The sequence below is a fragment of the Pleurodeles waltl genome, chromosome 2_1 (genome assembly GCF_031143425.1).
Source record: "Pleurodeles waltl isolate 20211129_DDA chromosome 2_1, aPleWal1.hap1.20221129, whole genome shotgun sequence".
In the NCBI taxonomy this organism is placed as follows: Eukaryota; Metazoa; Chordata; class Amphibia; order Caudata; family Salamandridae; genus Pleurodeles; species Pleurodeles waltl.
This window is the reverse complement of record NC_090438.1, coordinates 146,800,718-146,826,666: the sequence shown is the minus strand read 5'-3', so window position 1 is coordinate 146,826,666 and position 25,949 is coordinate 146,800,718.

Below are 25,949 nucleotides of genomic sequence, written 5' to 3'. Positions count from 1 at the left end.
CCCCACCCACTTTATCTTAGTGTATGCCCTCAGGTGTCATCCCCATAGCATTGTGTGAGGCTAAATGTTGTCCTTCAATATTTTCCGGTGACTCTGGCTACCCAAACGTATCATAGCTGTTGACCTCTGTGAGGAATGCCAGTACAGGGGCTGAGGAACGTAATAATGAGGCACATGGGCGAACCAGAAGGGTCATTGAAATGACCTTTGGGCTCCTGAAGGCCAGGTTCAGGTGCCTCCATCTGACAGGTGGATCCCTGTGCTACTCCCCCAGGAAGGTTTGCCAGATAGTAGTGGCATGCTGCCTGTTGCACAACCTGACCCTCAGGCAGCATGTACATTTTCTGCAGGATGAGGATGAGGACAACTGAATATCAATTATACATCAATACTTCAAATGACACACAGGTGAGACAGTGCAACTGACTATTGATGTTTTCTGTGTGGCTGTACCATGATGGCATTAATTTCCATTGCATCTCAACTTACTGTCACCTATGGCTTATCATTTTACAGATGTTGGTGAGATGACAACTGTGTACTGATGTGATGACTACAGACAACCAGAGGTCATTATTTCTATGCTCTCACAGTGTTCAGATCATTTGCACTAGATGTGACCTTTTCCATAAATGCACGTCCTCAACAAATAAAATACTAGTAGTCAAGTTGTGTTCAAGGGTGTTTATTGTAGTGCTATGAAATCGAGGGAAAAGTGCAATGGAATGGGGTGATGAAGGAGGAAATTCCAGGGTATTGTTCCAATCTGTTTGTAGCACAGGTCCTGTATTCAAGGGGCCATAGGAAGGGGAGCAAAGGTGGTTCAAAGTGGACAAGGTGACAGTGTGGGACACAAGGGGGACACTCAGGAGAGCCTCATTTCCTGGCAGTGGTCTTGGCAAGTGTCTTTGGCTTCTGTCTGGGTGGCAGGGAACATTTGCGGAGTGGTTTACCTTCTGCAGGGGGAGGGGGTGCTGATGGCCTTTGGGTCCTGTGACAGGGCCTCCTGCCCACTAGCTGCAGTGGAAGTGGAGGGCTGGTCAATGGACTGACTAGTGGTAGGGGCCCGCTGTGTGCTGTTGCTTTCTCATGATGTTGCCCATGTCTGCCTGCACCCCTGCTATGGAGATCAAGGTGGTGTTGATGGCCTGCAAGTCCTCACTGATCCCCTGATACTGTTACTCCTGTAGCCACCTGTTCTCCTGCACATTGTCAAGGATCTGGCCCATTGTGACCTGTGAATGTTTGTAGGCTCCCAGGATCTCGGTGAGTGCCTCCTGATGTGTGGGTTCCCTGGGCCTGTCCTCCCCCTGGCGCACAGCGGTCCTCCCAGTGTCCCTGTTGCCCTGTGCCTCTCTCCCCTGAACAGTGTGCCCACTGCCACTGACCCCAGGTCCTTGATTGTGTTGGGGGTAAGTTGTGGCCTGGGGTCTTTGTACAGGTGGGCACACTGCTGATTGACGTGTCTTGGGGACAGAGGTGTAGGTATGCTGGGTGGGTGCTGTGTGTTGGATCCTGATTGGGGAGGCTCTGTGGAGGACTGTGATTGTGCTTGGGTGACCGGCTATCCAGTGGTCCCTGATGGGCCAGGTAGGTCATCCAGATCCAGAAGTCCAGAGTTACTTTCATCACTGGGGGCATCTTCTGTTGGGGGACTAGATAGTCGTGGTACCTCCTCTACGCTGGGATTGACTAGGACACCTGTGGGGATGAAAGTGATGTATTATGGCTTCCCCTCTATCATTGCTGTTGCTCTGCCACCTTTGTTTGTGTATGGGGATATATTGTGGGATTGTTAGTTTCCCTATGATGTGCATGCTTTAGTGATTGGTGTCCATGCAAGGCCGGGAGGGCTGTCCATGCATTCGTATGGCATGCAGGATTTGGCATTGGAGTTAGTCATATGCGAAGGTGCAGTGTTTGGGATGGAGTGGAGTGATGGGAGTGTGGGTGAGGGGGTGTGATGGCATGCAGGTATGGGGGTGATAAGTCATAAATATTGACTTACTAGTGTCCAGTCCTCCAGCTACTCCAGCAAGTCCCTCAGGATGCAGTAATGCCAAGATTTGCTCTTCCCAAGCTGTGAGCTGTGGGGGAGGAGGTAGGGGTCCACCACCAGTCCTCTGTATGGCGAGGTGGTGCCTTGCTGCCATGGAATGTACCTTCCCCCATAGGTCATTCCACCTCTTCCTGATGTCGTCCCCTGTTTTTGGGTGCTGTTGCACAGCGTTGATTTGTCCACAATTCTCTGTCATAGCTCCATCTTTCGGGCAATGGGTATTTTGTGTAACTGTGCTCCAAACAGCTGTGGCTCTACCTTGACTATTTCCTCTAGTTCCTTAACTCCTCATCAGTGAAACGGGGTGCCTTAGTGGGGACATGGGTGTTGTGTGGTGTGTGTTGGTGAGAATGTGTTGAGTAATGTGGTGGGGTGTGTGATGTGGGGTGCGTGAGGAATGTATGGGTGTATGTGGTGTGTGTGTCTAGTTGTTTCTGTGCTGTTCGTGTCAATCTCCTGGCAGTAATTGTTGTTCGTAAAGGGTTGTGGTACTGTGGGTGTGTTTTATAGTGCTGTGTGGTGTGTGTATGGGTGCCAGGTGTGTGTTTTTAGAATTGGCCAATATAGTGTTTGTTAGATTTTCATCCTTGGCGTGGTCTCCCTTAACTTTTTGTCTCTGTTCCCCAGGTTGTTGATGTGTGCTGGACTCTGATTTTACTGTTTTTGTTACTCTGGGCACTTTACCACTGCTAACCAGTGCTAAAGTGCAAGTGCTCCTGTTTAAAATGTGTACGTAATTGGTTCTCCATGATTGGCATATTTGTCTTACTGTTAAGTCCCTAGTAAGGTGCACTAGAGGTGCCCAGGGCCTGTAAATCAAATGTTACTAGTGGGCCTGCAGCACTGGTTGTGCCACCCACACAAGTAACCCTGTAATCATGTCTCAGACCTGCCACTGCAGTGTCTGTGTGTGCATTTTTACACTGTAAATTCGACTTGGCAAGTGTACCCACTTGCCAGGCCTAAACCTTCCCTTTTCTTGCATGTAAGACACCCCTAAGGTAGGCCCTAGGTAGCCCCAAGGGCAGGGTGCAGTGTATGGATAAGGTAGGACATATAGTAATGTGGTTTATATGTACTGACAGTGAAATACTGCCAACTTAGTTTTTCACTGTTGCACGGCCTGTCTCTCTCATAGGATAATATGGGGGCTACCTTTAAATATGATTAAAGTGTAGATTCCCCTAGAGAGTAGATGGACATGTGGAGTTTGGGGTCCCTGAACTCACAATTTAAAAATACATCTTTTAGTAAAGTTGATTTTAAGATTGTGTATTTGAAAATGCCACTTTTAGAAAGTGAGCATTTTCTTGCTTAAACCATTCTGTGACTCTGCCTTGTTTGTGGATTCCCTGTCTGGGTCATTTTGACAGTTGGGTTGTTTTTCACCTCGCACTAGACAGTGACACAAAGGGAGCTGGGGTGTAACCTGCATTTCCTGATTAGCCATATCTGCTAGGAGGGAGGGGTGGAGTGGTCACTCTCATCTGAAAGGACTGTGCCTGCCTCTGACAATGCAGACTCCAACCCCCTGGTGTGTGTCTGAGGCCTTGCCTGGGCAAGTCAGGATTTCACAAGTAGGTGTGAGTCCCCTTTGAAGAAAGGTGACTTCAAAGACTAAAATGGGTATAAGAAGGGCACCCAAATCTACAGACTGGAGAAACACTTCTGGAACCAAGAAGAACATCTGCCTGGAGAAGAGCTGATAGCTGAGGAAAAAGTGCTGCCCTGCCTGTGACTGTGCTTTGTGGAGCTTTCCTGCAGTGCTGCTTCTGCCAGAGTAAGAAGGCAATGACTGGACTTTGTGTGCCTTCCATCTTGTGAAGAAATCTCCAAGGGCTTGAGTTAGAGCTTGCCTCCTGTTGTTGGAAGTCTCAGGGACAGCAAAGACTTCTCTCTGCCAGCACCTGGAGTCTTTGGAGAGACTCCTGCTCTGACAAGTGGTGCCCTATCCAGTCCCTGGGCCCTTGAAAGGAAAGCTGGTGGAAATCCAAGGAAATCGACTTCGGACGACTCCAGACCACCGCTGCTGCTGAATCCGGTGACGCCGCCTGCACCCGACGCCGTAACCTTCGCTGGAACACGACACTCTTCGTAGGCCCGACGCCGCCGCAGCCCCGCTGAAGTCTGCGACTCTGTGGAAGTCAGCGCACCACGTCGTGACCGACGCCGCTCGAAGTGCGTGGGCTCAACGTTTCGCACAGACGCCGCGATCCCCGACTTCGCGCATCGGCTTGTTTTCACTCTTCACCAAAGGTACTGTACTTGGGGGTCTACACGACTCCGTGTCCGGCGCCGCTGGTGTCGGCTTGTTGGGAACGACTCCGTCACGACGCCGTGTTAACATCTCATCGAAGCATTTTTGTTTCTAAGCGCTATTTTTGAGTTTAATCTCTAAAAATTCATAACTTGATTTACGTATGTTGGATTTTTGTCATTTTGGTCTTGTTTTGTTTAGATAAATATTGCCTATTGTTCTAAACTGGTGTTGTGTCATTTTGTAGTGTTTTCATTAAGTTACTGTGTGTGTTGGTACAAATACTCTACACCTAGCACTCTGAAGTTAAGCCTACTGCTCTGCCAAGCTACCAAGTGGGTAAGCAGGGGTTAGCTGAGGGTGATTCTCTTTTACCCTGACTAGAGTGAGGGTCCCTGCTTGAACAGGGGGTAACCTGACAGTCAACCAAACACCCCATTTCTAACAGTGTTTTTTTGTATGTGGGTGTACATTCTGAGTGCGGCGGTGTATACTGCCAATGGTTTACCGCCATTGAATGTCCGCCGTGGTGATTCATGGGTCATGATGTGGTGGGTGTTGTTTTGTTGGTGTAACGGTATGGGTGTTGGTACCACCACTTTAGCACTGACCTTTGGGCTGGTGGATTAGTGTATGTGGCTGTATTCTGTCAGATTGGTGTGTGTGTGTCATATTGTGGGGATCAAATATTCGCCACTGCAGCGGTATGTTGGCGGTCGTCACCATGGCGGTAAGTGGGATTTACCGCCAATATCATAATGAGGACCTTAGTGTCTGAAATTGATGTCAAAAATCTTAAGTGGGACAGGGCAGCAAGTTGTAGCTGAGGATGGCTCCACAACTTTGGATAGCCATTGGATTAGTGTTTGCAGTAAAGATGTTGACTATTGACGTGAAATTTATGAGTTGAAGAAATCTGAATTCCACACCCAGAGAAGGTCACTTGCTGGCAAGATACTTTTAGTGCCTTCACTTTGTAGAAATTTCTTTGTTTGCAATTAGTCTCTTTTTTGTATCTTGAATTTCTTTGCTGGGCAAGGCTGTAGTCAAACAGGGATCCTTAAAACCAGATAAGATTGTCAAGAAGGCATACTGAAAAGTATTTGGTGCTGTGGCAAAATCACAGATGAAGCTACTGGAATCTTTGGTCAGAATCAGTGCACCTGTGATGTATTTGCTTGTCAGGTCCCGGTCCTCCGATGGGTCTCAGTGCCAAAGTGTCCCAGATTTCAAGAGATCATTAGAGGAGTACAATTTGATACCAGCTATTTGTCCATGACCTTGGAGACAAAATGCGGGTGTCAAGACTAAGTTCAGTTAGAAAGCAGGAAAAAGGCTTCTTTTAGCTTGTTGTAGTGCTATAGCCTGAAAAGGAGGTCAGGCAACTGTAGGTCTAATTCTTTTGGGATCTGCACAGCTCACACACATCACGTAGAGTCCTCTTCTGATTCTTCCACAAGTCCATGAGTGTTCTGACACAAGTACATTGAGTGTCACTTTTATGACCAACACCAGTATTTTGGTGAGGAAACACCTAGACACACCCTAAACAATGCCGTAAAAGATCCCATAGTAACCCTACCCACTTTTGCAGCACTTCCTATGTGCCCTACTTCAAATAATACCACAGTGCCCCTCTGTACCTAAAATCAAAATGCAGAACATTTTTCCAATGTGCAGAGCTCCTGGGTCACCCCCAGAAATGTAGCTATGGAAATGGGCAACCCCTCTGCCCCTTTCGTCATTCTATATCAATTCCGGGAGCAACCCCCTGCTATTGGGATTTGAGCCAGCCTGACTAGAAAGACAAAAGCACTGATGTGAATTACCTATGCCTGTGACAAGATAATCCTCTTAGAAGTAACTCAGGTCCTTGGCACAACTGCCAGACCATCTTGTCAAGGTAAACAATATATTCCCCCATTTCCAAAGCCCTTTGTTCCTATCTTATGGGCAGTTCACAACCCACCACAGGGGATCTATCCAGCTATCAGGTGATAGTTGAATACTTACCGAAATGCTTCCAAAGGTGTCAAGCAGGGCAAAGATAACTTAGGTGAAAGGCAAAAGTACCTTTTCTTTAATATTCATACAAAGTTCAATGATAGTATTAAATTACATTTTGAAAACTATTAAAATGATCTTTCAATGATCTTAGCTGCTACTAAACTGAAAATAACAATACTGAATGTAATAATGTAATATAGTGTTTCCTTTTGTGGCAGGCAGCCTTGGTACAGTGAAAATAGCTTTTGGGTCAATGTCACTATAAGGACATGTGGAACATGATACTTTTACACATGCTATTATAAAAATAACATGCACCATACCTTATGGCAATAAGGCTATGTGAGGATGACTTATTAAAATTTAAAAGGAAGCTTTAGGCCTGTCAAAAAGATTTATTCTGACAAATGGAATGGGCAGTTTGAAAATTGTCCAGCCAGGCTTTAATGATAGACACATGGGCTGCTTTGATGTGTCGCTGCAAGTAGTGACACAATGGATGCTGCAGCCCACAGGTGAAATTTAACTTACGGGCCCTGCATACAATTTGTACCATATACTGGGGACTCATAGCTAAGTTAAATATGCCATTCAGGTGCACACAGCTTTAACCATCTTTAAAGGAGGAGTACAAGCATTGTACTTTTGGTTAGTAAAGTGCACAAAGTTCTATGGCCAACAAAAACAATCAAGCAAAACGTCTAGGGAAACATCATAAAAAAGATGGGAATTTCAGCCAGTGTTTATATTAAACATTGACATTTATTATATGATATATCAGTACATGGTCGAAAGTGTCCGTAAGACCTGTAAGTTGAATGTAACCTTTGGGTTGCAGCACTTAGGCCCATATGTATACTCCCTTTGCACCGGATCAGCATAATTTCTTTCTACGCTAATCCGGCGCAAACTTAACATCATATTTATATTTTGACGCTAGACCCGTCTAGCGTCAAAATATCAGAGTGTGTGTTATTTTCTGGATGAGTGAAACTGCCTTGCATCAATAAGATGCAAGGTAGGCGTTCCCATCCGAAAAATCTCTCCGTGCACCATATTTATCCAACCGGGCAAAAATGACGCATGGATGGGAGGCAGAGCCGGAAAATGACGCAAATCCCGATTAATGCTTGGGTCAGGGCAGGCGTTAAAATGGGGCAAACACACCACTACTTAAGGAAAACTCACATCAGCACTCATGCAGCATGCCAGAAGACGCAGAGCACAGGACCAAAAGCAGCAGCTACCACCACACCAACGTGGACCCTAAAGGCAACGCAGAAGGCAGGAGAGGCTATTCAGGACCAGGACAACCCTCCTGGGCCTCAGGGAACATGATATCATCCAGAGGTACAGATTCAACTGGCAAGCCATTCAGCAGCTGCTGCGCCAAATTGAGCCACAGTTCGCAGCCAGCTTGCAGACACCCCACATTATTCCACTGGACACCAAGCTGCTAGCTGTCCTGCACATGTTGGCAAGTTGCTCATTTCAAACTACTGGTGCCCTGGTTGCCGGGGTCTCACAGCCCTCATTCTCTGCCTTCCTTCCCAAGGTACTTGATGCCATCATCTCCCTCACACCCCACCACATCAGCTTCCCCAACACACAGCAGAAGCAGCAGGAGACCAAATAGGAGTTTTATGAAAATAATGGCTTCCCGCACGTGCTTGGTGCCATTGACTGCACACATGTCCGGAGTGTGCCACCTGCTGCAACCGAGCAACTATACCGCAACAGAAAGCACACACACTCCATCAATGTGCAGGCCATTGTTGATCACCAGGGATTGTTCATCAACATCATGGCAAAGTATCCTGGGAGTGTACATGATTCCTTCATCTTCCGCCACAGCACCATCAATCGGCACTTCCAGGATGAACGATATGGCAATGGCCTTCTTGTCGGTAAGTCCAGAAACCTAGTAATTTACACACAGCACAGCAACCCTGTAGGACACACAAGACATACACCACTACATTGACACGTGGCCAAGATGACACTGAGGTGTGACACTGGTAGTCATGTTTGATATCCTGACCGAATGGGATCCACACCTATAGACAAATGATGGATGCAAATAACAAAAGATGCCACTCTAGAGCCACAAGGGATCAACTTCAAACCACACAGTGACAATGACATGGCCTTAACTGGCAGTACAACTTGGAAGATGAACCATTCAGTATCACATAAGGTCACAGTCACTCCCACACCCTTCCAAGCAATACGTCGTGTGTAAGGGGTGTGCAATGTGTGTTGCTGCAGGTCAAACTCCATGAGACACATAGCATGATGACGCTGACTCAAATGAAGGTGACATGGAATTGTTTTGGCAGTACCAATATCCCACATCACCCCTGGGGTGATATTGCCAGCTAACAATAAGGAAGTGAACTGTGCAATGTAAAAATGTTGATGTGACACTAATGCAAAGTGCACACTGCTACACATACTGAATGAGACAATTCCCCTATATACATAAAAGATGTACTGGGAGATGGACCTTCCTACACTAAAACTTTTACCCCCACAACCAAGTTAGCCAGCTCACGTGGAGCAAGTTCAGTAGTGTAGGTGCATGGTTGCACATGAGCCAACTGGGTGAGGGAACAAAAACAGGTTTGCATAGAATTAGTCACACATGTAATAATTGTGCATTGTCAATACTGAACATTTCAGTGCTGACAATTTATGGAGATGTGTTGTGCATTGTCACCTAGGCAAATCAAAGGGCCTCACTGTTACATTTCACCTGCAATTACATATGTCTAATTGGATGGGATGTTTAGGCCATGTAGTGCAACTATGTTACCACCACAGAGGAATCTATTGTGTGTGTGGAAGTATCATGTCACCTCCAGTGAAGGCACACAGGCACATCTTTCTAACTACATAACACATGGGAGATAGACACAGAATTGCACATTTCTAAATATACAAGAGATATCAGGTCATTTAGCCAAACACCAGTTTTGCTAGTCAAACAACCCAATGGAGAAAGAACCTCACAGAGGCCTAGGATCCCACACAATACCACAAACACATATGAGTCACAGACGACACAAGATAACAACTGCCATGCAAAGTGACATTCCTGGAGCAACCAACAACAAAATATTTACCCTCATTTTCTCTTTTAGCTAATCAGGGTTACAGGATCCAGCCATGGATCATGACCCCATTTGCCAACTCAAGCACAGCAGCAGAGCGTGCCTATAATGAGGCACATCGTAGGACACGCACCATAGTTGAACGGACTTTTAGCATCCTGAAGTCCAGATTCAGGTGCTTGGACATCACCGGAGGCAGCCTCTTATATTCCCTAGAAATGGTCTGCAAGATCAATTTGACCTGTGCCATCCTGCACAACATTTTTTGTAGGAGGAACATTCCCCTATGTGAACCTGAACAACAACTGCCTGAAGAGGAGGAGGAGGAGGAGGATTCTGGCCGGGAAAATGAGGGGGAATATCCTAACACAGGTGCAGGAATGCGTCGCAGACAACATATAGTACACATTTATTTCCAACTATAGTCACTATCACCACTTTGTTATGATATAGAATTAAACACCTCACTTCATCACTCAAACATGCTCTGGGTAATTATGTATGCATCACATTATCTCTAGGAACATTAATCAGAGTATTTCCTCATGGAGCATTGCAGAAGGACAAATTTGCATATTTCAGATGCCACATCATATTTGATGGGTATGAATGTACAACAAAAATCACACACAGTTTTTATGAAATACATCCTGTCTATTTCACATTTGAAGGGCAATTTCATATGACCACAGCTATGAGGCACATCCATGTTGCCAACAAAGTCCATTGCAGCATATTACACCCAACTAAGACACCATCAATCATGAGGTAAATACGTGCATCATACATGAGGCAGTGGATGTGCAATTGCCTTGGTAACAGGAATGTATGATCAGACCTTGACAGCAGTAAGTGTGACATCATCTATCTCTGCAAGAAGTATGTGTGACGAGAAGTGCATCAAACCTGAAAATGGATAGCACAAGTGCCCCAGGTATGACAAGCATTGCTCACAAGACATGCCCTGCGCAGTCCATCCCAGGTAATAAGTTCTGCCACTGCCATGTTTTAAGTCTCCGCCCACCCTTCTCTAGGGGGTGCTGTAAATGGACTATCTGTACCATGGGAATCATCATCTACACTCACCCAGACACCCATTCTGACTTCTGTGTGATTCCCTCTTCAGTATGGCATGCCATAGTTCTAGTTCATCAGTCTGCATGGACTTCAGGTCCCATAATGCACTGCCTGGTAGTCGGTAAGACCTGTAATTTGCTGTCCATTGCTTCCCCTGTGAAAGGACCGGTTGGCCCCTTATGCTGGATTCTCAATTCCAGGACTTATGAGAGACTGAAGCTGCACACACCTTTGAGCACTCTCATGCAGCCCAGCCATTTGACTCTGCCCTGCCCTTGCTGCTGCCTGGAACTGCTTAGAAGCTGCCATTTCCTGAATCTCATTGTTGTGCATTGGAGTACAATTAATATGTGTACCAGGGCCTTTGTGGGATTGTGCAACAGTGCAGAGTGCACCAGAAACTGCTCTTTGTTTCCACAGTGTTGTTCCTGCTTGTTCCAGTCAGACTCTGCTCACTTTGTATTTGCGTTGTTGATGTTTGTTCCTGACAGAGCCTGCATCCTGTTAGCCAGACTGGTTCCAGTCTTTGTGTTAACCAGAGACATTACCTGTGGCTACATTTGCCTCATAGTTGGTTTCCATGCCCTCCATTTCCTCTTGGGGTATTGTGTCTGGTAGGTCTACGATCAGTCCTTAAATGTATAGAATAGTTTAATTTGTTTTCTTATCTTATTTTGTTCTGGGACATGTTTTCAAAGTGGCGAATCCAGGCCCCATCCCTTGTCTGGGTTTGCATGTATTCATTAGTGCCAAACAGTGACAGTGTGCTATGACTGTATGCCTGGATTTGGTATTGTACCTCCAGCCCAACAAACAAGGGCTGCTAATGTGTATGTAAGGACAAATACATGTTTGTACCATGACTGTCTAAACACTGATTAACTTCTGCCACCACCTTTTGATGGGGCTTGCGTGGTGACTAGCTGTGAGATTAATCAGCACAAAGGCACTGATGTTCCCTGTTGCGGTGGGAATTTCAGATCACTACCCTGTATACAAATGTAGTGATGAAACCTGCTTGTTTTCTATTACTGATCCATAGCGTATTTGACCACACCAAGATTGCTCTGTAGTCACCCTTCTGAAATTTCTGCTGTACCATAGGTGCCCAATCACCTTGTATGCTTGATACTCAGTTAATTCAAGGGTCAGCTCCACAGACTCCTGACTAGACCTGCACATAACTGTTACACCATGGAGGCCAATACTGACACAGGGTACACATGGCCACACACTTGAACTGGACACTTTTGAGCAATGAACCACTGGAAATATGCGAACACATGCAGCATGGTCTGCTGGTCCACCAAAGCCACCTAGGAACCTAGGTCATTTACATTAGTCGAACTGTGGTGTACATGAACATTACGCCAAATGTTTTGCATGCCGTTACCACAGAGGCACACAAATAATTTTAACAGACAATTCACACACAAAACACACAGGCCATGATTCATTTTTTAGTAGCGTAGCCTTGCTGTCCTCTATTGATGCAACACCTGCGCAAACTTGAAAAATCCAAATAATTTCCAAAATTTGTGCTGCTGCTGTGTCAGTTAAGAGAGCTAATCCTGCACAACAACATGAGTATTATGGGCCGCAGTAGTATGGTCTGCCACATATGCCCAAACACTAGAACACACACTGCCGGTCATACCATCCTATCTTTGTCTAGTTATAGGCTGCATGCATGTTAAAATTAGAAAAATGACACAAACACAGTTTAAGATAGAATTTAATGCAAATGCATAAAAAAATGACGCATATGCATTACAAAATTACCCATATGAGTCAAAAAATGATGCTCACGCGCCTTATACATCAATTGGTCCCTAGCGTTAATTCCACCAGCGCACCCCAGGCATGCAGATATCATTGAAAATGTATTGATCCATGAATGCGTGGCATTTTAATGTATATACGTCAAAAAATATTGACGCAAACCCCATAAGTGTAAAAAATTTACACGCTGCAAATTAAGTGATGTAATAATAATATCCTGTTTGCAGAAATGGTACAGTGGGTGTACTTTCACTTTCACTTTGCAGTCTGTGATTATTCTAGACTGTGTGGCTGTATTTTGGATTGTCTCTCTCTGGATTTTGTGATTTTGTCTCCTGTGTGCTCTATATATTGTCTTTTGGTGTTTGGTAAGTGTCTTTTGTATCCTGTGTAAGTGTATTTGTGTCATTAATTGTATTTAGATTTGTCTTTGTACTGTTGGGAGTCTGTTTGTGGCTAGTATTAGTTGGGTAGTTTTGGGCTGTCTTTGGGTTAGATAAGTTTCCTTTTTCTACCTCCTTTCCCTGTTTTTCCCTCTTTACGTTTGAATTATTGTTTTGGTGTGATACAGAGGTATCACACGGAGGCAAAACGGCTGAGGTGGGCAAAGGTGCTTTTCCACCTGAGGCGCATGTTCAACACCCAACGTAATGATCCCCAGCTGAAGCATCTCTGGGCTGACCTGGTGGCCCGAGAGCAGGACCTGCTGGACCACCTGAGTGTGGTGATTGGTGGCCCTGTTGGTGAGTACCAAATTGACTAATGTGTATAGTTCAATGCTCTAGAGTGACAGTAGCAGATGTTGTGACATGCTGCATGCAATGTTTGTGGACATGTGGAATGCAAGTTGAACAAACTGTGAGTGTACAGGAATGGGATGTATTTCACATGGTATTACATGGAAACAATGTAGTCCACAGTTTTGTGGAACCATGTCCGAACAGTATTCAGGGCCATACATACCAAGCTCTTCATAACCTTCACTATTATCTTAGGCCCATATTTCTACTTTGTTTGCACTGCATTCACGTAATTTCTCTGGACGCAAATGTAGCGCACACTGCGCAGCAGTTGCATCAACAAATGAAGCAAATGCAACACAAAATAAATTACACTGTTTCTGTGTGTTTACATCTGGACAAATAATCATTCACATGGCCAAACCAAATGGGCCATTATGCTACCAGATTGCTTTATTACAAAAAACAGGGTCATCTCATGGAATTTCGGAATAGGTGTTGAAGTCCTATCATTGAGTAACAGGGCCCAACAACATTTTTTGCTTGGGCCCAATTGCTGGGACTGAGCTATTGCAGTTACCATTTGTGTCACTTTGGTGCCAACCCATTTTCTAAAGTGAAAGGGTCAACATGGGATCCCTGCTCTTTGTGAATGCATGCTCACAAACTATTTTTGAGCAGGATGTTGTGCAAGGGACTACTGACTGCTTCCATGATACTATTTTAGTAAAGAAATAGGTTGTTAAATTACTTTCGGTACACCCCTGCGGAAATATATCAGCATTTCTACAAATGTAAACTTTTCAGTATGAAGGAAGTCACAGACATAGTGGTCTGCTGAGCTCAGTAGGCCAGCATTCCTGTGAGTGCTGCTATTCCAAAGTGGTTTTCAAATAGAGATCTACCTCATCATGTCTGCAGAAGTAGGACATTTGCTACCTGATTTTTCATTAGCAAACAGTGTCAGTTTGGGTGTACTACCTCTGATCACCCAACTTGCTAATTTTAAATTGAAGAATCTGGCAATGTGTGATTCACAATACCTGATATATGTACACATGGCCCAGAGTGACACATTTCAGGTGCAATAACTACACCTGTGCCCATACATTCTGTCAACGATGATCAACTAAGACATTGTCAGCATACATAATTTTGCAGTTTTAAAACAGAAAAGTGGCCAATCCATGTTTAGCATAACATTGTCATCAATTAACACACAGGATCACTGCCATCATTTTGTCATAGGAGGCATATATGGCTTAGGCTACACTGCCAATGTGGCATGTAACCTACATACAACACTGGCACACCTATTATGGACCATTGAAAGCACAATAATTCATGAAAGCAAATCAACCCACATGTCCATCACACAGTTACTCATTGTACCTTGATGCACAAGCCACAATACCTGAGTCACTGGTATTGCAGTGCACCAAGAATGTGGCATTGCATGTGTCTCCCAATTACAAAAGTAGAAATGGAGTACCATCTGGAACGTATCATCCATAAAATTGAGTTATCATGTTTGGTACCACTTTGATTGTTAGGGCCAGTGCATGTGTGCATATGTGTGTCTATCACTCACTGGAGTGACAGTGTCAATGCATGTTTGCAGTGGTATGTCTGTTGGGGTGTCTACATGCCTGATGTGCACATGCCTGATGTGCAGCTCTATCATATAAAATGTCACACACAGTGATTTGTTGTTCAAACTTTTGTACAGTGAGCAGACATTGAGCACATGTCACCCTTCCATGTTTTACAGGTGGACCAGCCCCCTACACCATAGATGAAGTGGCTCAATTGGAGGCCCCAGACGTACCAAGTAAGTGTGAAAATGTTTGTCCTGTGTTGTGTTTGCAGCTGTTGTGTGATTGACTCCTGTGTGTTGGACTCATTGCAAGATATCATGAGCTGGCATATGATCTGATATGTAACTTGACAGAAGGTTGACATAGTGTTCCATGGAAGAGTTTGACATTCACTGTCAGAGAGTCATATATTGGGAGTCGAGTGCTGCACAATAGGAATGGCCGAGTGAACAACGTGATTTGTAGCCACATGTATTACAAAAATGTATTTGGAGATGGCCAGTGTCATAATTTAGTCAGCAAGTCATACCCTAATTCACACAAACAGTGAAGCATCAGTTTTACACACAAGCGTGTGCAACCCTGTTAAGTAATGAACATGTAGGACTGTATGGGTGACTGTCCCACAGCATCTAGCTCCACATGTTGTACTCCATTTACGTGGCACTTGAGTGATATGTCATAGGCGTGCATGCAGGTCAAGGCCAGATGGGTGCTTGCATCATTGTGGTTGATTTAGGAAATGTGTCAGTAAGATCTGATGTTGATGGTTGTCCACAAATAGAAACATGAAGGTAGGTGTGATTGTCCAATGTTTGGCTCAATCTTAGTTGGCAGGCCTCCTTACCTGGGGTACACTGACTAAAACCATTTACAGCTGGACAAAGCTTTGTGGTTGTCCTTGATGTTTGAAAATATGTATTGCATGCCCATCCCCCCTGAGGCACATGGTTAGAGGGAGAACATATATGTAGCTGTGTGTGCTGGTCACAGTGTAGATGACAGACATGTAATTCAAGCATTCATGTGTGCCAAACTACAATGCCCCCTTATGATTACCAACTGCGTACCATCCTGCTAGTTCCATATACAAATCACAGGTCTTGTGTGCCTTGAATTTGATCCAGAAGATGGGGATTAGTTGGCCTGTCACATGTTGAGTACTTGCAGCATTTGTTATGTGACCAATAGCACTACCTATATGCACAGATCAGTTAATTAAGTACACACCTTGTTGTGCATTGCTCTGCTGTTAGATAGCTGATAGGTAGGCTGTGTTGCCATGTCATTCCTCAGGGACATTCTATCATCTGTACTGTGATTTGGACTGCATGTGCTATTTGTGAGGAAGTGTTAGATTATCATCTGTACATGTATCACACAATGATGTCACTAATGTTTGCCTGTCTCTATTTTCACAGCTGCCCACATGAATGCACAGGAAATCCGTGAATTTCAGTGGCGGGCAGTGCGGTACAGACACATCCTCGATGTGGAGGCTGGGCTGGGTATGATGGCTAAGCGGTATCGTCACGAGAGAGCCACAGAGGCCTGGAGGGCTTTTAGCCAAAGGAGGCCAGCATTAGCCACAACAGCTGCCACCACTCCAACTCCAAGCACAGTGGACACTGGGATGACAGCCACTCCAGCTGATCCCTCAACCTCATCAGCACAAGGCCCAACAGAAGCACCATCTGCACCACCACCTCCAACACGCACCAGCACGTGCAACATCAAGTGCTACTCAGACCACCATAGCTGGGGTAATGGACATGGCAGCTTTCAGCAACTCCAACGTGACATGCAACGTAGGCTGCGGTGCATGGACAGTCTACAGAAGGAGGTGGCCCACAACAGCAAGAGACTGCGATTGATAAAGAAAATACTGAGGAGGGCAAATCTTTGAGTTGATTGTTCCCCACTCCAAATTCCGTCCCCTCCCTCCTCTTTCCTCATACTGTTTTTTAGTGGGATTAGGGGGCTTAGTGATAGGTTAGAGTAGGCTGTTAGTTTACTTAGGATAAGTGGGTGGGGGAAGTTATATTATTACATGTTGGTTTGTGGCTAGGTGGGTGGGGGTTGATGTTGGGGCTTATGTGTATTTAAAAAAAATACAATTCAATATATATTTGTATAGGATTTGTTAGTATGTGTTTAGGTTAGTATATGTTGTCCTAAACGTGTCCCGTCATATAAGGGTGTTGGGGGTTGATGTTTAGAGTGTTTAGTTACATGTGGTAAGTAAGTTTAGCTTAGGGTAGTTAGGGCCAGTTGCGGTAATGTATAGTTAGGATAGGTTAGGTTAGTTTAGGTTTTTTGACATAGTTTAAGTTTCCTTTCATACATATATAATAAAGTTTGATGTACTCCTTTAGAGTATGTGTCATATGCTTGGGGTTCAGGGCCTTTGCTTGAGTGTACAGGGCCTTTGCATGAGTGTACAGTGTCAAATTTGTTTTTGCCTGTGTGTTCCATCCTGCATCCACATCCCATTCTTGACATGGTTATTCCCACTTCCAAATGAGCTGTCACATTGGCAGCTACACCAAAACTACTTCTCTATGCATCTGCCATCCATTGGACCCACCACTCAAGGTAACTATGGTTTCCAACGTATTGTGAAGGTTGGTGTGATTTTAAATCTGTCATCGTTTGAGTTCTGTGTTGGAATCTTGGGCACTGTGGCACATCTGCCTGCAGCCTGATGTCCATGTGAACTCTGATAAACTGAGTGGTGTCATAATCGTATGAAGTTCAGTTTACATAAATCACACCTATGGTTTATTACATTGCAGTCCCAGGTGTCGTTATTGTACAAACACACATACACATCCATTCCTGCTGTATGGTATGGGTGTGGGATTAAACTTTAGACTCATATGTCACATAAATAATGATTGTCGGCAGCATTGAGTTTCATCTTGTAGATACTTTGGGCCTGACATATACATTTCTACACAGCATTATACAGTTTGTGATGCTTTAACTGCAGAAAGAAGCCAAAGGCAGCACAGATGATGATAAAATCCAGACCCTTGTGCATAGAAATCAGCCCACATTATTTCTACACGAATAGATTGACATTCTGTGGCCATTGACATGTTACATGCATCACAAATCTCCTGCACAGTTGATGTGTCACATTACACAGAGACAAAGTGGCTGTGTAGGTGCTGTTTATTTTAAAGTGCTGTAGTGCAACATTTACATAGTCCAGGATTGTAAGTCCATTAGTGTGACGCCTTCTATTGTGACACAACAAAAGTGCAATGGTGAGGAACATGTCATTGGACACACTGTGATGGAGTGTCATTCAGTGCAGAGGATCATGAATTGCTAATTAAGTAGTGAGAGACAATTGCAGTCCATAGTAGTAAGGTAAACAGTGTGTTGGAGAACAGTCCATGTTAATAACTGTAGAAAGACTGGCATGTTATCAAGCACAGGACATAAGAAAATCACTGCCCATGTGGCATGGACTGGTGCTACCGGGTACTCCTACGGCTGAAGGTGATCTGTTCCACGTCTTCATCTTCTGATGTGTGTGTAGTCTCTTCAGCCCTTGGTGGTGGTGGGTTTGAGGGGGCAACACACACATCAGTGTTTGAAGAAGTGGACTCTGAATTCCCGGTAGCTGCCAACTGTGGGGCTATTAAGGGCATAACTGCAGCAAGGAGGAGCTGCTGGTTATTGAGTATAGCAGCTACATCGATGTGGTAGGCAGCCAGGTCGGCCCTGAGGAGGTCATGATTGTAGTCATGCATGCAGTGAAATGTTTGGGATGCCAGGTGTTGTGGAAGCTTCCTAACTGCTGTGGTGAAGTCCCTCACACACTGTTGTAGTCCTTGCAGTAGGGAATCTTGGACTTGGATGGCTTCTGACTGTTCTGTGGATGTCAGCATGCACATGAGCATCCCCTCAAGGCTGGCTGCCATATTTTTCATCCCCACCCACACCTCCTTGGCCAGCTCCCACTGTACTCCCACTACTGTCCTCTCAAAGGTGGTACCAGTGTCATCAGAGTCCTCAGCTGTGTATGAGCTGGCAGGTCCTCAGTGATGGCTGCTACATCTGTGCTCCTCCTTGCGACTGAAGGTGGTGTCTGGAGGGTTCCCAGAATATCTTGGAGGGTTTCCTGGCTAATGGTAGTCAGCTCGTCATCCATGCCATCAGGGTAGTCCAGGACAGGTATATCCACAGGAGAGCCATCGTCCTCTGCAATGAGATATTGTACAATTAGTGTGCCTGTGTTGTGCAAGTGGTAATGTGACATCACTGACTTCCTATTAGTGGAACATTATAATTTTGGTTCCTGTTCATTGTTCCTGTCATTAATATTGGCATTCTCACAGGCCTATGCCCCACTTGCATGTCACATGTAGTGTGGTCAATTTGGGCAATTGTCGGTGTCAGGTCCTCTAGGTGTAGGTTCTGTCCAAATTGGGTCTTGCCACCTTCTTGTCCTAATCACCCCTCCCTCTACTTCCATTAGCATGGTGGGGCCTTGCAATGCCTGTGGGTGTTCTGAAGCCACTTGCACCACACATAACAATATGGGACTGACCCAGTCTATGATATTTCACATATACCTATACGTTGCTGAGACCTAGCACATACCATGTATTGCATTGGCATGACACAATACAGGTGTCAGCATTGGCAGTGCGTCATGTTGATGTTTGCCAATGTGTGCTACATTGGATTGCACTGATGGGCCTGGAAGAGTTCCATTTCCTCTTATGACTGAGCACGTGTGTCTCACTAGCTAGACACATATGTCCTCCCCCTCAATGCTGTTGTCTTAGCAGTATGACAGTTCAGATGTTGCAAGGTGGCATTGCAGCTATTGTAACACAGGCACAGGGAAGACCTTGGAATGGGCAGCATGCGTATGACATTAATACAGTGTACTTCATTATGTAAGTAACTATACGTAATAATCATTGCGCCTATGGACATGAAGGTTTGACAGGATTTACACTTTGTTAGGAATTGGAGGGCATTGATCACGTCGTCATCCTGAACCCTCTATTTTGGTTGTGTTGGTTCCATGGGCACCTAACTGCCATTTCCCACTTGACCAGCACACACAGCACAGGTGGTAGTGGCCACAATGGAAAATGCTGCTTGAGTAAATGGCCTGAGACTGGGCATTGTCTCCTAATTCACGTTCTGACAATACCAGCTGTCCTGTGACAGCAGCCCAGTTTTGCGTTCTACCCTCCCCTCCTGGACTACGTTTGCCTTTCCAGCAGCCTCGGCATAGCAGAGTACCCCCATGCAAAGGTTGTTGGTGTTGTGTTGTGCTCTGCCCATGGGTTCCCCTGCACAACCCATGAACCCCTGCCATGCCCCTTTGCCCTTCCCCATGGCTGACATGCATTGTGAAGTAGGTATGTACCTCCCCCTGTGTGCAGTTAACATTTAGGCATTTTTGTCCCCCATGCAACTTACCCTGCATATGTGTTGTTTCCTGGTAGTCTGTGCTGTCCTGAGATTCCTGTGACAATCTCCTCTGGGATGACGGCTGCCACCATCTCCTCCATCTCGTCCAGGGCCTCCTGCGGTGCTGGACTCCCACCTTCAGTCTGCAGTGCTTCCTTCCTGTTCCTTGCCATTTTTTCCTTCATCGTGCGCTTGCAGTCATGCCAGCTTTTTTGCACTCCATGACAGTTCTCCGGACCTCTGCCACACTGTTTATCTTGTCGACAATTTGTTGCCAAATTGCCTCACTCCTCCCAATTGGCAATTCTGAGGTGATGAAAAGTTGATGCTGGTGATCCGTCACCTCTCTGACCAGTATTTCATGCTCCTCTGCACTGAAACAACACTTCCTTTTCTTCATGTCTCTCCCCTGGGTCTTGTCTGTGTCCTCCTGGCTGGTTCCCGGTAGATTGTGGTCTCCCTGGGGTCTCTCCTGGCTTCTGGGATCCATTTTGGGGCTCCTTAGCACTGTTTGCTGCATTTGTGCCGCTTTTTGACGGTAATGCAGTGGAAAATGGCGCATATCCGGTTTGCGACGTCGCAAAACGGATTAGAGTGATTTTTCCTGTGTTAACTTCAGTTTGCTTTATGACATGGCGCAATGGTTAGAGTAAAAAAATAAATACTCTAACCTGTGCTTTGCGCCACCCGTGCGTCAAAGTATAAATTTGACTAACAGGTGGTGCTAAGAAATCGCGTTACCCCGCGTAAAAATTTTTGATGTAAAACTGTGTTTGCGCAGTTTTTAGATCAAAAAGTATAAATATGGGCCTTATTGTGCCACCCCAAATAGATGAAAAAAAAACTGTTAACATAATATTAGAATTAGGTGAATTTCTCAGTGACAGTGTTAATGTTTTGAACTTAAAAACAAACACAAATTCAGCAGTTAGTAGCACTAACTATAACTTGTGCCCTAGCTTGCACTGCTTATGACCTTACAAATGACTTCACTCATGACATATTTTATGACGTAATTCATGACATCACTAATGACATCTCAAATGACATCATTGATGGCATCATTGATGACATCATCCAATGAGTGTGCTAATTTGTTTCACAGAACAACGAGTAACTACCATATTAATTCTATGTCCTTTTGTACAACTTGGGTGCAGTAATGCATGCAAGAGTTTACAAAATGCTTGGTCTCCTAATGCACCGGAGCTGTGTAGAGGTGTTGAAAATGTTATAAATGTTTGCATTCATGAGTAACTCTGTGTGCGAGTGACAGTTGACATGTATTCATTATTTGGGGGCAGGAACATTATCAAGAACCATATTCAACCGGAAAGCTGGGTGGACCACTTTTCCCATCTTTATGACAAGTCTGGTATTTTGCTGGCAACTAATATTAATAATGTGAAACAGGGCCTTTCATTTTCACTAGATGTGAACCCTGCCACTGATTCCTTAGGAGAGGTTTCTTATGACTAAGAGGATTTTATCCACTTTTCTGCGGATGAAACTCTTGATGCAATTATTTCCCTTAAGACAGGTAAAGCTCCAGGACCGGATAAGATCCCAGGTGATCTTTATAGATCCGAAGCAGTTATATGGACCTGGTACATAAATCTATTGTCAAACCAAATTGCAAAAGGGGGTCAAATCCCAGTTACATGGAAGGGGGCAGAAATGCTCCCTATTTATAAAAAGGGTAACTCGAACCTTCCAACTAATTATAGCCCGATTAGTCTAATAGACATTATACAAAAAAATCTTTGCAAAACAACATTTAGGAAGACTAACTAGTTGGGCCACTGACCATCAGATTCTTTCACCCCTCAAGGCAGGGTTTCAACCCAAGATTAGTACGGTGGATCAGGTATTTAGGCTGGCCATTTTAAATTGGAAATATTTAATTCTCGCCAATCAACCCCTGTATGTTGTTTTCGTTGATTTGCGATTTGCTTTTGATTTGGTCCCTAGAGAAAAACGAAGGGAAGTGTTGTATAAAATAGGAACCCCAGTTAGTATAGTTCTAATTTTTAAACGGTTGCATGAAGACAGATACGCGCAAGTGAGATGGGGCAATCAAGGTGAGCTGACTGGAAAAATCCCCATCCACAGGGGAGTTCGCCAGGGCTGTGTTCTGGCCCCATTTCTGTTTTCTCTTTTTATTAATGAGGTGGAACAGCATATGCATTCCTGCCAGAATGATGCCCTCACCCTAAATGCTCAGAAAATTCCCATTCTTCTCTTTGCTGACGATTCACTCCTTATCTCAAAGCCCCCAATGGGTCTTCAAATTCCTGTCGATAGATTTAATCTATTTTGTCGAAACTATGGTCTGGAGTTGAACTTTAATAAAACCAAATTGATGGTATTCCATCCTGGACCACGTAAGAAATGTACTATTATACTGGATGGAGTCCCCTTGAATGAGGTCAACACAATTGATTATCTGGGTGTGAGGTTATCAAGCAAATTATATTTGGAGGATCAGATTGATAAAAGTGTGGGTCTTCTACAACATGGAGCGGCTTCCATTCTGTGCTTTTTCAAGAGTAAGATCACTAAAACTGTATCTCCAGTGATTAAGATCTATGTGGCTAAGGCACAAGGTGCTGCTGTCTATGGTGCGGAGGTGTGGGGACCCACCAAAAGTAACAGATTAACTGTGGGCGAGAATAATTTTGTGAGGGCTCTGGTTGCGTGCCCCCGTAGTACACCACTGATCCCAATATTTTTTGATCTGCGTTTAAATCGAATAGCTGATCTAATTGCCTTAAGACCCCTACTATATTGGGTAAGGCTTTGAACTGTTCCTCAACTGGATATTTTCAAGATTTCACTCCTTGAACTGTTAAGGAGGCCTAATTCGGCCACTATCCATTGGGTTAAGCACGTATCCAATTGGCTTCGCATTTTGGGCCTAGGAGACTTCTGGGAGAATCTCCATATTTTAGAGAAATCCCACATAAAAGTTTTGAAATCTATATACTGGTCCTACGTAAGGAATGATTATATTTGATGTAAATCTCATGGTCGACTTACCAATCTTTTTATTAATTTTAAGTGGTACCCACAGTTTGAACCCTATCTAGATGTGATACTTGATCTTCTAGGCAAAGGATTATATGCCAGATTTCGTTTTGGGTCCTTGCCTTTGAAGTCCCTGATGAGTGGTTGGGGACAGACTGCTACCTCTGAAATATGTCCTGTGTGTGGTGGTGCCCCAGAAACAGTTGAACACTTTGGCCCTCATTACAACCCGGACGGTGTTAAAGCGGCGGTAAAACAGCCAATGGGCCGGCGGAAAAAAAATGCAATTATGACCGTGGCGGAAACCGCCAACAAAGACAGCCACTTTAACGCTCCGACCGCCACAGCGGTACAAACAAACAGCGCAGCGGTCACCGCCAACAGACAGGCGGAAGACAATGTACCACCCACAGTATTATGATAGGCCAATCCGCCACCTTTTCCGGGGTGGATTCACCGTGGATAAAAACACGGCGGAAACAGGAATTTCGAAGGGAAAACGCTCACCTCTACACACTCCACGAGGAACGAGGACACCATGGACCTGGAACTCCAAATCCTACCTGCGATAGTCTTCCTGCTCCTGTACCAGGAGCATGAATGCCGGCGGCGAAGACCACTGTGAGTACTGCACCTACGACATAGGGTAGGGGGGAGGGAAAAAACAGGGACACACACAACCAACACCCCCACCCCCACCCTCACCCACTACAACACACACACTAATACATATCTATACATCATAGTTACACCCCCAAACACACCGGAAGAATGCAAAGACCAAAGGAAATGATTGTAACCATTGTATTCTATTAAAATACAGTACAATAAAATATATATACACTGTAAACAAATATCTACACCAATATTGGGTATTGCACCACTGGGCCCAAAATGCATGGGCGAGGCCCACACTTGATACCAGATCAAAACAGAGAGAACACTGCAGGGGCATCAGATAGAAATACAACAGGCTCCTCAGGGGGAAGGGAAGGGGGCACCTCAGCCGGATGAGTGCACAACGCCAAATCCATGAGGGGGCTCCATGCCCACTGTTCAATCCTGGGGAGTGCAAAGCCACAGCCTCTCAAGTCTCTACAGTGGGTGGTTTGCCCACTCTTCAATCCTGGGGAGTGCAAAGCCACAGTCTCTCAAGTCTCTACGATGGGTGGGTTGCCCACTGTTCCATCCTGGGGAGTGGAAAGCCAGAGTCTCTCAAGTTGATAACAGTCTTAACGGGTTCTGGAGGGGGACTGGTGCCCAGAGTGCTTCATCCTGTGAAGGACAGAGGTAGGGGATGGATGTCTCCACTGGCTCTGGAGGGGGACTGGTGCCCAGAATGCTTCATCCTCTGAAGGACAGAAGTAGTGGATGGATGTTTCCACTGGTTCTGGAGGGGGACTGGTGCCCAGAGTGCTTCATCCTGTGAAGGACAGAGGTAGTGGATGGATCTCTCCACTGGTTCTGGAGGGGGACTTCTGCCCAGAGTGCATCGCTCACCCCGTGACGGTCCCAGTTGCGTCAGTGCCCCTGCCGCTCATGGGCTAGTGGTGCTTGATTTGGCGGTGCCCTGTTCAGCGCTGCTTGAGTTGGCGGTGCCCTGTTCAGCGGTGCTTGAGTTGGCGGTGCCCTGTTCAGCGGTGCTTGATTTGGCAGTGCCCTGTTCAGCGGTGCTTGCCCTGTTCAGCGGTGCTTGATTTGGCGGTGCCCTGTTTAGCGGTGCTTGATTTGGCGGTGCCCTGTTCAGCTGTGCTTTAGTTGGCGGTGCCCTGTTCAGCGGTGCTTGCCCTGTTCATCGGTGCTTGATTTGGCGGAGCCCTGTTCAGCGGTGCTTGAGTTGGCGGTGCCCTGTTCAGCGGTGCTTGCCCTGTTCAGCTGTGCTTGAGTTGTCGGTGCCCTGTTCAGCGGTACTTGAGTTGGCGGTGCCCTGTTCAGCGGTGCTTGATTTGGCGGTGCCCTGTTCAGCGGTGCTTCATTTGGCGGTGCCCTGTTCAGCGGTGCTTGAATTGGCGGTGCCCTGTTCAGCGGTGCTTGCCCTGTTCAGTGGTGCTTGATTTGGCAGTGCCCTGTTCAGCGTTGCTTGAGTTGGCGGTGCCCTGTTCAGCGGTGCTTGAGTTGGCGGTGCCCTGTTCAGCGGTGCTTGCCCTGTTCAGCGGTGCTTGATTTGGCTGTGCCTTGTTCAGCGGTGCTTGAGTTGGCGGTGCCCTATTCAGTGGTGCTTGCCCTGTTCAGCGGTGCTTGAGTTGGCGGTGCCCTGTTCAGCGGTGCTTGCCCTGTTCAGTGGTGCTTGATTTGGCGGTGCCCTGTTCAGCGGTGCTTGAGTTGGAGGTGCCCTGTTCAGCGGTGCTTGAGTTGGCGGTGCCCTGTTCAGCGGTGCTTGCCCTGTTCAGCGGTGCTTGATTTGGCGGTGCCCTGTTCAGCGGTGCTTTAGTTGGCGGTCCTTCATGGCCCAGCGGGTCTTGTGCTGGCAGTCCTTCATGGCCCAGTGGGTCTTGTGCTGGGGGTCCTTCATGACCCAGCGGGGCTTGTGCTGGCGGTCCTTCATGGCCCAGCGGGGCTTGTGCTGGTGGTCCTTCATGGCCCAGCGGGTCTTGTGCTGGCGGTCCTTCATGGCCCAGCGTGTCTTGTGCTGGCGGTCCTTCATGGCCCAGCGGGGCTTGTGCTGGCGGTCCTTCATGGCCCAACAGGGCTGGGGCTGGCAGGGCCCTCCTGGGCAGCTGGGCTGGGGCTGGCGGGGCCCTCCTGGGCAGCAGGGATGGGGCTGGCTGTGGCCTCCGGGGCAGCTGGGCTGGGGCTGGCGGTGTCCTCCTGGGCAGCTGGGATGGGGCTGGCAGGGCCCTCCTT